Below are 15509 nucleotides of genomic sequence, written 5' to 3'. Positions count from 1 at the left end.
TTTTATTTCTTTTTCTGCTCTGATTGCTGTGGCCAAAACTTCCAAAACTATGTTGAATAGTAGTGGTGAGAGTGGGCACCCTTGTCTTGTTCCTGATTTTAAGGGAAATGCTTTCAATTTTTCACTATTGAGGATAATGTTTGCTGTGGGTTTGTCATATATAGCTTTTATTATGTTGAGGTATGTTCCTTCTATGCCTGCTTTCTAGAGAGTTTTTATCATAAACGAATGTTAAATTTTTCAAAGGCTTTCTCTGCATCTATTGAGATAATCATATCATTTTTATCTTTCAATTTGTTAATGTGCTGTATCTCATTGATTGATTTGCAGATATTGAAGAATCCTTGCATCCCTGGGTTAAAGCCCATTTGGTCATGATGTATGATCTTTTTAATATGTTGTTGGATCTTGCTTCCTAGAATTTTAAGGATTTTTGCATCTATGTTCTTCAGTGATATTGGCATATAGTTTTCTTTTTTCTGTGGCATCTTTGTCTGGTTTTGGTATTAGGGTGATGGTGGCCTCATAGAATGAGTTTGGAAGTTTATCTTCCTCTGCAATTTTCTGGAAGAGTTTGAGTAGGATAGGTGTTAGCTCTTCTCTAAATTTTTGGTGGAATTCAGCTGTGAAGTCATTTGGTCCTGGGCTTTTGTTTATTCTGATTACGGTTTCCATTTCTGTGCTTGTGATGGGTCCGTTAAGATTTTCTATTTCTTCCTGGTTCAGTTTTGGAAAGTTGTACTTTTCTAAGAATTTGTCAATTTCTTCCAAGTTGTCCATTTTATTGGCATATAGTTGCTGATAGTAGTCTCTTATGAGCCTTTGTTTTTCTGTGTTGTCTGCTGTGATTTCTCCATTTTCATTTCTAATTTTGTTGATTTGATTCCTCTCCCTTTGTTTCTTGATGAGTCTGGCTAATGGTTTGTCAACTTTATTTATCTTCACAAAGAACCAGCTTTTAGCTTGGTTGATTTTTGCCATGGTCTCTTTTGTTTCTTTTACATTTATTTCTGCCTTAATTTTTAAGATTTCTCTCTTCTACTAACCCTGGGGTTCTTAATTTCTTTCTTTTCTAGTTACTTTAGGTGTAGAGTTAGGTTATTTATTTGACTTTTTTCTTTAGGTAAGCCTGTGTTGCTATGAACCTTCCCCTTAGCACTGCTTTTACATGTCCCATAGGTTTGGGGCTGCTGTGTTTTCATTTTCATTCATTTCTATGCATATTTTGATTTCTTTTTTTATTTCCTCAGTGATTTGTTGGCTATTCAGCCTCCATATGTTGGAATTTTTAATAGTTTTTCTCCTGTAATTGATGTTTAATCTTACTGCATTGTGATTAGAAAAGATGCTTGGAATGATTTCAATTTTTTTGAATTTAGCAAGGCTAGATTTCTGGCCCAGGATATGATCTATCCTGGAGGAGGTTCCATGTGCACTTGAGAAAAAGGTGATATTCATTGTTTTGAGGTGAAATGTCCTATAGGTATCAATTAGATCTAATTGGTCCATTGTATCATTTAGAGTTTGTGTTTCCTTGTTAATTTTCTGTTTAGTTGATCTATCCATAGGTGTGAGTGGGGTATTAAAGTCTCTCACTATTATTGTGTTATTGTTAATTTCCCCTTTCATACTTGTTACCATTTGTCTTACATACTGCGGTGCTCCTATGTTGGATGCATATATATTTATAATTGTTATATCTTCTTCTTGGATTGACCCTTGATCATTATGTAGTTTCCTTCTTTGTCTCTTTTCACAACCTTTATTTTAAAGTCTGTTTTATCTGATATGATTATTGCTACTCCTGCTTTCTTTTAGTCTCTATTTGTGTAGAATATCTTTTTCCAGCCTTTTACTTTCAGTCTGTATGTGTCCTTTATTTTGAGGTGAGTCTCTTGTAGACAACATATATAGGAATCTGGTTTTGTATCCATTCAGCCAGTCTTTGTCTTTTGGTTGGGACATTCAACCCATTTATGTTTAAGGTAATTATGATAAGTATGATCCCATTGCCATTTATTTTGTTGTTTGGGGTTTGAATTTATATACCCTTTCTGTGTTTCCTGTCTAGAGGAGATCCTTTAGTATTTGTTGGAAAGCTGATTTGGTGGTGCTGAATTCCCTCAGCTTTTGCTTGTCTGTAAAGCTATGATTTATCCTTCATATTTGAGTGAGATCCTTACTGGGTACAGTAATCTGGGTTGTAGGTTTTTCTCTTTCATCACTTTAAGTATGTCCTTCCATTCCCTTCTGGCCTGAAGAGTTTCTATTGAAAGATCAGCTGTTATCCTTATGGGAATCCCCTTGTGTGTTATTTGTTGTTTTTCCCTTGCTGCTTTTAATATTTGCTCTTTGTGTTTTACCTTTGTTAATTTGATTAACATGTGTCTTGGGGTGTTTCACCTTGGGTTTATCCTGTTTGGGACTCTCTGGGTTTCTTGGATTTGGGTGACTATTTCCTTCCCCATTTTAGGGAAGTTTCAACTATTATCTCCTCAAGTGTCTTCTCATGGTCTTTCTTTTTGTCTTCTTCTGGAACTCCTATGATTCGAATATTAGGGCATTTAACATTGTCCCAGAGGTCTCTGAGGTTGTCCTCATTTCTTCTAATTATTTGTTCTTTTTTCCTCTCTGCTTCATTTATTTCTATCATTCTATCTTCTACCTTACTCATCCTATCTTCTGCCTCCATTATTCTACTGTTGGTTCCCTCCAGAGTGTTTTTTATCTCATTTATTGCATTATTCATTATATATTGACTTTTTTTATTTCTTCTAGGTCCTTGTTAAACATTTGTTGCATCTTCTCAATCCTTGTCTCCTGGATATTTATCTGTAACTCCTTTTTGTTTTCAAGATTTTGAACCATTTTTGCTATTATTCTGAATTATTTTTCAGGCAGACTCCCTATCTCTTCATCTTTTGTTTGGTTTGGTGGGCATTTATCCTGTTCCTTTACCTGCTGAATATTTTTCTGTCTTTTCATCTTGTTTAGATTGCTGTGTATGGGGTGGCCTTTCCATATTCTGGCCATTTGTGGTTCCTATTTATTGTGGTGGTTCCTCACAGTGAGTGGGGTTGTATGGGTGGCTTGTCAAGGTTTCCTCATTAGGGAAGCTTGTGTCGGTGCTCTGGTGGGTGGAGCTGGATTTCTTCTCTCTGGAGTGCCATGCAGTGTCCAGAAGTGAGTTTTGAGATGTCTATGGGATGGTGTGACTTTGGACAGCCTGTATATTGAAGCTCAGGGCTATGTTCCTGCATTGCTGGAGAATTTATGTGATATGTCTTGCTCTGGAAATTGTTGGCTCTTGAGTGGTGCTTGGTTTTAGTGTAGGTATGGAGGCTTTTAGATGAGCTCTTATCGATTAATGTTCCCTGGAATCAGGAGTTCTCTGGTGTTCTCAGAATTTGGATTTAAGTCTCCTGCTTCTGGTTTTCAGTCTTATTCTTACAGTAACCTCAAGACTTCTCCATCTATATAGCACTGATGATACAACATCTAGGTTAATGATGGAAAGTTTCTCCCCAGTGAGAGACCCCCGGAGAGGTTCACAGAATTTCATGGAGAAGATAAGAGGGAGGAGGGAGATAGAGTTGCCTAGAAGGAGAAGAGGGGGAATCAAAAAGGGAGAGAGAAAGCTAGCCAGTAATCAATTCCCTATGTGCTCTCCACAGTCTGGAACCCCAGAGATGTTCATAAAAAAACAAAACAAAGTCACAAAAATTATAAAATATATATATGAAGTTTCCTTTAAAAATAGGGTCTTTTTGTTTTTGCAAGGTAATAGTAGGTTATAAAAATAAAAATTAAAGGAGGAATAGAGGACTTAAAATTTAAAAATATAAAATATAAAATGATAATTGCAAAAATATATCTAGGAATTTCTCTGGAGCTTTTGCAGACAGTGTGGGGTCAGTTCAGTTGCAGATAGTTCCTTGATCTGGCTTATACTTCTCAAGATCTATAGGCCCGTTCCCATATAGTCAGTGCTAACTACAGGGTTTTAATCTGTTGCACCGGTCACTCCCAAAGCAGTTCCCACTGTTTATTTTAGCTTCTTTTGTTTGCTGGCCTCTTCAGTGTCTAATTATGCCCTGACACAAGGGGGCGAAGGCGGTTGGTTATTTAGGCTCCTTTGTTAAGTACCACTGTGAGGAGGGAGGATCACTGCAAACAAATATCACTGGAATGTGTGGGGAGTGCTCACAGTGTCTCAGCTGCACTGGGTTTGCCCCCACTCAGAGCGTGTAGGCTTTCATGGTCTACACTTCTCAGGTTCTAGGTTGCTCTGCCAGGGAACTGTCTGAGTCAGGTTGTGGGTTACGTGCACTTCCCAGGCCTAAGCTGCTCAGGTTCAGGTTCTTGGGTACTCCACAAAGGTACAGACTCATTTGGGCCTGTGTTTTGTGCCCTTCCCATGTCCAAGCAGCTCAGACGACCAGGTGCTAGTGAGTGCAGTTTCCCTCAGGTGGGGGTTGCATCTTATCACCTCCCCTGTCCCAGATGCTTGGTTTTCTAGGTGGTTGCAGGTGCGCCCCTCTCAGGTGTGCCGTGTGCCTCTTCTGGGAAACTGATCTCTGGCTGCAACCCTCCCGACGGATATCAACCATCCAGAATCCCAAGAATTCTTGGTTAGCAATGGAGCCTGGTTGCAGTTTAGTAGAGGATGCCTCTCTGGGGCCGAGATTGCCCATTTGGGGCTCTGGCGGCCCCCGCCTGCCTGTCTCCAGTGGAGGATGGGCCAGTCTACAGCCTGCTAGCTCTCTTCTTTTATTCACTCAGTCCTTTGTTCTGTGAGGAGGCCTGGCAGTGCCTTAGGTTAGGGCTTTTTGTGGAATAGTTCTCTCTCTCTTTTTTTTTTTTTTTTTTTTCTTCCTCTCTTTCTATGGCTATCCCACAGTTTGGCTTGCTATCTCACTATAGTTCCCTCAGATTGTGCTCAGGGATTTTGGTCCTGATCCTTACCCTAAGCAATGCAGCCCGCACCTCCCTGTTCAGCCCCCACTTGCTGGTGGTGGCTGTGAGTTCTGAGAGTTGCCTACACACATAATCTGTGGGTTTTATTTATTTATTTTTCCTCCCAGTTATGTTGCCCTCTGAGATTCCAAAAGTCCCCACAGACCCACTGGTGGCGTTTTGAAACCTCTCCTCTTTTAAGACTCCCTTCCCGGGACAGATCTCCATCCCTACCTCTTTTGTCTCTCTTTTGATCTTTTATATTTTCTCCTACCTCCTTTCAAAGACAATGGGCTGCCTTTATGGGTGCTTGAAGTCCTCTGCCAGCATTCAGAATTTGTTTAGTGGAATTTGCCCAGTGTTCAAATGTTCTTTCAATGAATTTGTGAGGGAGAAAGTGTTCTCCCCATCCTATTCATCAGCCATCTTAGGACCCTCCCCTCCCCCCCATCTTTATTCTTAGTGATGCTTCCTAAGGCACACTTGACTTCATATTCCAGGATGATTGGCTCCAGGTAAGTGATCACACCATTGTGGTTATCTGGGTAATTAAGAACTTTTTTATGTAGTTAAATCTGAGTATTCTTGCTACATTTTCTTAATACCTTCTGCTTCTGCTGGTCCATACTGTTTCTGTCCTTTATTGTGTTCATCTTTGCATGAAATTTCCCCTTGGTATCTGTAATTTTCTTGAAGAGATCTCTAGTCTTTACCATTCTATTGTTTTTCTCTATTTCTTTTCATTGATCACTGAGGAAGGCTTTTTTATTTCTCCTTGGAGCTCTGCATTCAAAAGGGAATATCTTTCCTTTTCTCTTTTGCTTTTAGCTTCTCTTATTCTCTCAGGTATTTGTAAGGCCTCCTCAGACAAATATTTTGCCTTTTTGCATTTCATTTTCTTAGGGATGATCATGAATACTGCCTCCTGAACAATGTCTGTACCTCCATCTATAGTTTTTCAGGCACTCTGTCTATCAGATCTAATATTTTGAATCATTTCTCACTTCCACACTATAATCATAAGGGATTTGATTTAGGTCAATCTGAATGATCTAATGGTTTTCCCTACTTTCTTCAACTGAAGTCTGAATTTCTGAGTTTTGCAATAAGTCATTCATGATTTGAGCCACAGTCAGCTCCCAGTCTTGTTTTTGCTGACTGTATAGAGCTTCAACTGCAAAAGAAAATAAATAATCTGATATCACTATTGACCATCTGGTGATGTCCATGTGTAGAGTCTTCTCTTGTGTTGTTGGAAGAGGGTGTTTGCTATGACCACCAGTTTGTTATCTTGGCAAAACTCTGTTGACCTTGGCCCTGCTTCATTTTATACTCCAAGGCAAAATTTGCCTGTTATTCCAGGCATTTCTTGACTTCCTACTTTGCATTCCAGGCCCTATGATGAAAACAACATTTTTGAGGGTGTTAACTCTGGAATGTCCTGTAGGTCTTCATATAACTATTCAGCTTCAGTTTCTTCAGCATTATTGGTCAGGGTATAGACTTGGATTACTGGGATATTGAATGGTTTGCCTTGGAAACAAAAAGAGATCATTCTGTCATTATTGAGATTGTATCCACTCGAGTTTTGCATTTTGGACTCTTTTGTTGACTATGATGGCTACTCCATTTCTTCTAAGGGATTCTTGTCCATAGTAGTAGATATAATTGACATCTGAATTAAATTTGCCCATTCAAGTCCATTTTAGTTCAGTGATTTCTAAAATGTTGATGTTCACTTTTGCCCTCTCTTGTTTGACCATTTCTAATTTACTTTGATTCATGGACCTCACATTCCAGGTTCCTATGCAGTATTGTTCTTTACAGCATCGGACCTTACTCCCATCACCAGTCACATCTAACACTGTATTGTAAACCTGAACTAATATTGTAGCTCAGCCAAACTTAAATAAAAATTTTCAAAATTAAAAATAAAATAGAATAAATATAACTGTGCATTGTTCTCACTTTGGCGCTGCCTCTTCATTCTTTCTGGAGTTATTTCTCCACTCTTCTCCAGTAGCATATTGGGCACCTACCAACCTGGGGAGTTCATCTCAGTTTTATATCCTTTTGCCTTTTCATACTATTCATGGGGTCCTAAAGGCAAGAATCCTGAAGTGGTTTGCCATTCTATTCTCTAGTGGACCACATTTTGTCAGAAATTTTCACCATGTCCTATCCATCTTGGTTCACCCTACGTGACATGGCTCATAGTTTCTTTGAGTTAGACAAGGCTGTGGTCCATGTGATCATTTTAATTAGTTTTCTGTGATTGTGGTTTTCATCTTTCTGCCCACTGACAGATAAGGGTAAGAGGCTTATGGAGGCTTCCAAAGGGGAGAGGTTGACTCTGGGGGAAACTGGGTCTTTTCTAATAGGTGGGGTCATACTCAGTAAATATTTAATCCAGTTTTCTGTTTATGGATGGGGCTGTGTTCTCTCACTGTTGTTTGATCTGAGACCAAATTATGATGGAGGTAATGAAGATAACGTTAATATCCTTCAAAATGTCCCATGCTTACATTGCCTCACTCAGTGCCCCCCAATCCTCAGCAGCCCACAGCCAAACCATGCCTCTGCTGGAGACTTCTGGACATTCAGAGGAAAGTCTGGTTCAATCTCCTTTAGGGTCTCTGCTCCTTTTTCCTGGGTCCTGGTGCACACAAGGTTTACTTTGTGCCCTCTAAGAATCTGTTTCTCCAATCCTGTGCAAATTCTGTAATAAAATCTCACTGGCCTCCAAAGCCAAATTCCCTGGGTGTCCTTTCGCCAGATCCTCAGGTTGGGAAATCTGTTGTGGGCCCCAGAACTTTCTTAAGAGTGTGAGAATTTATTTGGTATTATTGTTCTGCAGTTTGTGGTTCATCTAATTAGTGGCTCTGTGGTGGGGTTAATAGGGGCCCCTCTAAGAGGGCTTATGCCACACATTGTGTGATCCAGTTCTGCCACATCCAGAGTCCCTGCCCCTGTGGCAGGACACTGCTCACCCGTACCTCCACAGGAGATACTCAGATAATCAAAGGCAGGTTTGGCTCAGTCTCTGTGGGATCTCTGGGTTATGGTGTGCACAAAGCTTTGTTTGAGCCCTCTGAGCATCTCTGGTGGGTATGAGGTTTGATTCTAAAAGCGATTTTGCCCCTCCTACCATCTTGCTGGGGCTTTGCCTTTGCCCTTGGACTTGAAGTATCTTTTTTTTGGTGGGATCCAATATTCTTCTGTTGATAGTTGTTCAGCAGCAAGTTGTAATTTTTGAGTTCTCACAGGAAAAGAATAAACACATGTCCTTCTACTCTGCCATCTACAACAAGTTAACATGTACTAGGTAGATAAGTTAGGAAAAGGAAAATAATTCAGAATATGGAGAAGAGTGGAGATTCCTTAAAAAACTGGAAATAGAACTGCCATACCACCCAGCAATTCCAGTACTGGACATATACACTGAGGAAACCAGAATTGAAAGAGACACGTGTAACCCAATGTTTATCACAGCAATGTTTACAATAGCTAGGATGTGGAAGCAGCCTAGATGTCCATCGACAGACAAAGGGATAAGAAAGCTGTGGTACACATATACAATGAATATTATTCAGCTATTAAAAGGAACACATTTAAATCAGTTCTAATGAGGTGGATGAAACTGGAGCCTATTATGCAGAGTGAAGTAAGTCAGAAAGAAAAACAACAATATAATATATCAATGCACATACATGTATAATTTAGAAAGATGGCAATGATGACCCTATATGCAAGACAGCAAGAGAGACACAGATATAAAAAACAGAATTTTGGAATCTGTGGGAGAAGGCGAGGGTGGGATGATTTGACAGAATAACGTTGAAACATGTATATTACCATATGTGAAATAGATCACTAATCCAAATTAAAAGCATGAAACAGGGCATTCAAAGCCGGTGTACTGGGACAACCCTGAGAGGTGGGATGGGGAGGGAGGTGGGAGAGGGGTTCAGGATGGGGGACACATGTACACCCATGGTTGATTCATGTCAATGTATGCCAAAAACCACTACAATATTGTAAAGTAATTAGCCTCTAATTAAAATATATATATATATATCCTCTCTCTCATGTATGTGTGAGTGAGTGTGTGTGTGTATATAAGGGCTAATTCAGGTATCTTGGAAATACTACACACTTTTTTTTTTAATTAGAAGTAAACTTTAAAATATTGAATTTAATATGAAAAGCTTATATGCTTTATCTCAGGCATTGTTTAGCTCCTTATGAATCTTAATGATTGCTTATAACTAGCAAGATTATTTATTATTGTCATTGTTGTTCAGTCACCCAATGGTGTCCAACTCTGTGAGCGTGTGGACTGCAGCACTCCAGGCCTCCCTGTCCCTCACCATCTCCAGAATTTGTCCAAGTTCACATTCATTGTTTCGGTGATGCTGTCCAGCATCCTCATACTCTAATGCCCTCTTCTCCTTCTGCTTTCAATCTTGCCCAGGATCAGGGAATTTTCCAGTGAGTAATCTGTTCGCATCAGTTTCAGCTTCATTTTGTGCTTCAGTTTCAGCATCAGTCCTTCCAGTGAATATTCAGGTTTTATCTCCCTTAAGATTGACTGATTTGATCTCCTTTCTGTCCAACGGACTTTCAGTAGTCTCCAGCAGCACAGTTTGAAGGCATCAATTATTTGGTATTCTGCTCTGTTTGCAGTCCAGATCTCACAACCATACATGACCACTGGGAAGACAATAGCCTTCGCTATAAAGACCTTTGTCAACAGAGTAATGTCTCTGCTTTTAAACACACTGTCCAGGATTGTTATTTCTTTCCTGCCAAGAAGCAATTGTCTTCTTGTTTCATGGCTGCAGTCACCATCCACAGTGACTTAGGAGCCCAAGAAGAGGAAATCTGCCACTACTTCCACATTTTTCCCTTTAGCTGCCATGCAATAATGGGGGCAGATACCATAATCTGTTTTTGTTTTTTTTTTTCAATAGTTAACTTAAGCAGATTCTTTCATTCTCCTCCTTCAACCTCATCAAGAGGCTCTTTAGTTCCTTCCTATTTGCTTTCTGCCATTAGAGTGGTATCATCCACATGTCTGAGGTTGCTGCCCTTTCTCTCGGCTATCTTGATTCCAGCCTGTAACTCATCCAGCTTGACATTTCTTATGATGTGCTCAGTATACAGGTTAAACAAACAGAGTGAGAGCAGACACCCCTGTCATACACCATTCTTAATCTTGAACCAATCAGTTGTTCCATACAGGATTCTAACTGTTGATTCTTGATCTGCATACAGGAGACAGATAAGATGGTCTGGTGTTCCTATCTTTCTAAAAACTTTCCACATTTTGTCATGACTTTGGTTAAAGTCAAAGGCTTTACCCCAGTTCACGAACCATATATATATACTATATATATACTATATATACTATATATATATACTATATTACTATAATCTTAATACTCTGTGCTTTTTTGGGGGTAAGGTGGCTAGTAATTAATGTTCTAAATTTTATCATTTTAATCTTTTTTCAATCTTTTGGTTGCAGGTAAAGAAATGCAGAATATACAGAAATGATGAGAAGTCAATTCTAGAGGGTGTATATGTCTAAACAGGGAGAAAAAAAATACATGAAGGGTAATTTATGAACTTCCACTGCTGCTGGTGCTAAGTCGCTTCAGTCATGTCCGACTCTGTGCGACCCCATAGACAGTAGCCCACCAGGCTCCCCCGTCCCTGGGATTCTCCAGGCAAGAATACTGGAGTGGGTTGCCATTTCCTTCTCCAATGCATGAAAGTGAAAAGTGAAAGTGAAGTTGCTCAGTCATGTCCAACTTAGCGACCCCATGGACTGCAGCCTACCAGGCTCTTCCATCCATGGGATTTTCCAGGCAAGAGTACTGGAGTGGGGTGCCATGAACTTCTAGACAACCCTTATCATTCGTGAATATTGAATGAATGTATTATAAGTACCTTTAAAAATGTTATGTAGTGATATTTGAGGAAGACTGTCAGTGCAAGGAAGATGCATCTCTATATATGGCTATGTGCTGTGTAATATAGACGTCAGTAAATGCATAGTATTTAGCTAATGAAGCAATTCTTGCTGTTGTTCCCTTGGCAGAGAGAAGTGATGTGGCATAGAGAGAATTTCTCAACAACCCTGAGGCATATGTTGAAGGGTTAATGCAGCCACAATAGGGAAAGTGGAGACGTACTGCTTGCAAACAAGATGTTCTGCCAAGAAGACGGACACAGCCTTGAGATTAATGGTCCCTTGCAAATAAGGGAACATTCCCTTCTTGTGATAAGGGCTCTGGACAGACTCTGCAGTAGGCCAGAATTTCACTCCTTTTTGCTGTACGATAACATTTATGCACATGCGCTGTACTGAACAAGTTTGGTCATACAGTCTGGAATTCTGCCCAGGGGGGCTATATAAAAATAAACTGCGGGCCTGCTTGCTGGCTCAGCAGTTATTATTTTCCCTCTGACCAGAGTGTGTCTGTCTCTTGTATGTGTGTCTTGTTGTTTTATGTCATTTCACTCGTAATCTCCAGAAATCTCCTACATATGTAAATGAGATTAATGATGGGAGTGAGTCTTAAAATGAAATTATCCATAGCTTACTTTTTGTTTGAAGAAAACTAGACTGTTTTCATTTTTTAATAAATGTGTCATTATATTAAGTGACTTTAATAGAAATAGATCTGAAAAATTGTTCTCAGAGCTTGTCAGTGAAACTAACTGTGAAGGTTCTCAAGAAACTAAATTTGTTATTAAAAAGCATGCAGTTATCTGCTAAATGAGTCATTTATGAATCTCTGGGACTCAGAAGAAAGGGGATTGAAAGAACCAATAAACATAAAAGGGCTTCAAAGAAAACACCCTGTAGATTCACTTTTTCTTCTCCCTGATTCAGAAAACCAAGAAATCATATGAAAATAACTTGGATGGCTAGTTATACTTTTCTATCTAATTCTAAGAGAGAACAGGTACTGAGACAGGCAAAGAAAAGCAAACAACCCTCACAAATTATGCCTTAGAGATGAGCCTGTGTTAAAATGTGTGAGTTAACTGAAAGATCTATCTTCTGGATTTCTGTTGTCTCTGCTACCATGTCTATTTACATTATGCTCTAACTCCGAAGTATTTTGCAGAGATATATGTTTTGTATTTTGTGCTTTACCCAACAAATATCAAATTCATGTATATATGTATATATATACATATATAACAATTATGAGTATTTTAAGTTTAAATATTTAAACTCTATATACATTATATTTTGGACTATAATTATAAATTATAATAAATTTTCATATATACAATTTAAAGGTATAAATATAATATACAAAACTTCATTTCACTTTTGAATGGTAGGTACAGTACTTGTGTTGTTTATGAATGAGAGTAGTCCCCTTTTTTCTACTAAGCCCAATAATCTACATTACTTATGATTTAGGATTCATTTGTTGATATTAACTTGCCAAAGGAACCCTGAATGTTTATGAATTTATGTTTATGTTTTAAATATTATTTTGATATCAACCTTTTAGTGACAATTACCCTTTAATTCACTTTCTAGTTGTTTTGAAGGTTCAGTTCAGTTCAGTTCAGTTCAGTCCCTCAGTCATGTCCAACTCTTTGAGACCCCATGAATCGCAGCACGCCAGGACTCCCTGTCCATTCACCAACTCCTGGAGTTCAAACTCACATCCATTTGAGTCGATGATGGCATCCAGCCATCTCATCCTCTTTCATGCCCTTCTCCTCCTGCCCCCAATCCCTCCTAGGATTAGAGTCTTTTCCAATGAGTCAACTCTTCGCATGAGGTGGCCAAAGTACTGGAGCTTCAGCTTTAGCATCATTCTCTCCAAAGAACACCCAGGACTGATCTCCTTTAGAATGGACTGTTTGGATCTCCTTGCAATCCAAGGGACTCTCAAGAGTCCTCCAACACCAGAGCTCAAAAGCATCAGTTCTTCGGCACTAAGCCTTCTTTTCAGTCCAACTTTCACATCCATACATGACCACTGGAAAAACCATAGCCTTGACTAGACGAACCTTTGTTGGAGAAGTAATGTCTCTGCTTTTGAATATGCTATCTAGGTTGGTCATAACTTTCCTTCCAAGGAGTAAGCGTCTTTTAATTTCATGGCTGCAGTCACCATCTGCAGTGATTTTGGAGCCCCCCAAAATAGTCTGACACTGTTTCCACTGTTTCCCCATCTATTTCTCATGAAGTGATAGGACCAGATGGTGATTGCAGCCATGAAATTAAAAGACGCTTACTTCTTGGAAGAAAAGTTATGACCAACCTAGACAACATATTCAAAAGCAGAGACATTACTTTGCCGACTAAGGTCCGTGTAATCAAGGCTATGGTTTTTCCTGTGGTCATGTATGGATGTGAGAGTTGGACAGTGAAGAAGGCAGAGCACTGAAGAGTTGATGCTTTTGAGCTGTGGTGTTGGAGAAGACTCTTGAGAGTCCCTTGGACTGCAAGGAGATCTAACCAGTCCATTCTGAAGGAGATCAGCCCTGGGATTTCTTTGGAAGGAATGATGCTAAAGCTGAAACTCCAGTACTTTGGCCACCTCATGCAAAGAGTTGACTCATTGGAAAAGACTCTGATGCTGGGAAGGATTGGGGGCAGGAGAAGAAGGGGATGACAGAGGATGAGATGGCTGGATGGTATCACTGACTCGATGGACGTGAGTTTGAGTGTACTCCAGGAGTTGTTGATGGACAGGTAGGCCTGGCGTGCTGCGATTCATGGGTTCGCAAGGAGTCAGACACGACTGAGGGACTGAACTGAACTGAACTGATGGGACCAGATGCCATTTTGCTACCAAATGAAATGTTGTTTCTGTTATACACATATACACATAGGTTGCACATGTATACAAAGTTTTGGCATGCCCTTCAGAGTCTCTTAACTCAGTTTTCCAACCTTCCCTCTCCTATATCTGTATGTACATTGCATTCCAGTTGTTGACTAAGTATTCATTGTTTATTCCTTTATACCTTTAATTTACAAATAATGGCTTTTGCCCACACTGACCACTCAGTTTCAGTATATTTTTAACCCAATTCTGCCTTTTGAAATCCTATTAATTTTTTTTAAAGGTAAACTCATATGTGATCTCTTTGAGGGAGCTTTTCACATTTCAACAGAATTTCTCAAGCTTGGAAATATATATATTTTGAAGCAGGTAATTATTTATTGTAAGGAATGTCTTGTGCATTGTAGAATACTTGCAACATCCTTATCTTCTACTCTCTATATGGCATAACCCCTTCTATAATTTTGAAACATAAAAATATATCCAGAAATTGCCAAATATTTATTTTATATGGGAGTGTTGGTGTGCAAAATTGTCCCTAGCTGAGAACCATTTCCCTGGCAAAGGAGTATATCTCTCAGTCTTTACATTCCTATGGTACCTTATTTTTGCTTTTCTCTTGGCATATATCACATTTCCATCATATTTCAGTTAGCTGAGCACTTAGTAAACTCTCTTATTTTGTGTGAGGAACTGCATTTAATGTATGCTTGTTACACAATGTTGTATAAACAATACTTTTGACATTATGGGTGTACTGTTTCTTAAATACAATCAAATTCCAATGCCCATTCACTATGTTTAAAGATAAATTCAGATTCATTAATAACAATGGAGCAATTTGTTGTTGTTGCAATTAAGTTATGTGTTAGTAGTTATAAGTTTGCAACGTCAGGGTTCAAGAGGCTGTTTGATGTGCTCTCATGTTTCTATCTTTAATAAATAGCCACCAAATGGATAGTGGTGTTGTACTTTGGTATCAAAAATGGCTCACTTTGTTATAGCGTAGCTGATGAAAATAAAGATGGGTATGTCTTATGACTTGATTAATAATTATGTACAAGAATCACACTCCTTTTTATTAATAAAACAGCTAAGATATGTATTAGATTAAAGATTAATTCTCAGCTTCTAAGTGTAATTCCAAGTAGGATCCTTTTTCTATATCTATCTCTATATCTACAAATATGTAATGACCACTAAATGCAAGAACATCCAAACAGATAACAAATTTCATTACTTCCTGTTTAATGTTTATTACTGTTTAAGCTTTTCTGTCTATAGTGCTGAAATGTATCAGTTTTAAACTGAATCTCTCTTGTTAGCAGAAACCTTTTCAATACATATATAGGGTTTTACTCTTTTAAACTTAAAAGCAAAATAAAATGCACACTACAAGACACTCTTACAACTTACTCTTAATTCACTCATGCTGCTAAATATTAAAAATAGTTTAATATATGTTTTTGTCACTATTGTCTGCTTATATTGCTATTGAATAAATGAATAATAAATTACAGTGTGGTGGAGATTTCAGAGACCATAAATACTGACACCAGGGGAAGAAAGAGTTTCTAGTTGACAAGTGACATAGAAAAAAGAAGTAAAAGTTACATTTCTGCATTTCTCTGTGTTTATCAGGACAGTAATATTTTGATTACATTGAGTCACCAATAAAAATTTCACTATTTTCTGCATAAAAATAGCAGAAAAACCCATTAT

Source organism: Capricornis sumatraensis, chromosome 12, assembly GCF_032405125.1.
Source record: "Capricornis sumatraensis isolate serow.1 chromosome 12, serow.2, whole genome shotgun sequence".
Taxonomy (NCBI): Eukaryota; Metazoa; Chordata; class Mammalia; order Artiodactyla; family Bovidae; genus Capricornis; species Capricornis sumatraensis.
Note: the sequence above shows the minus strand (reverse complement) of the source record.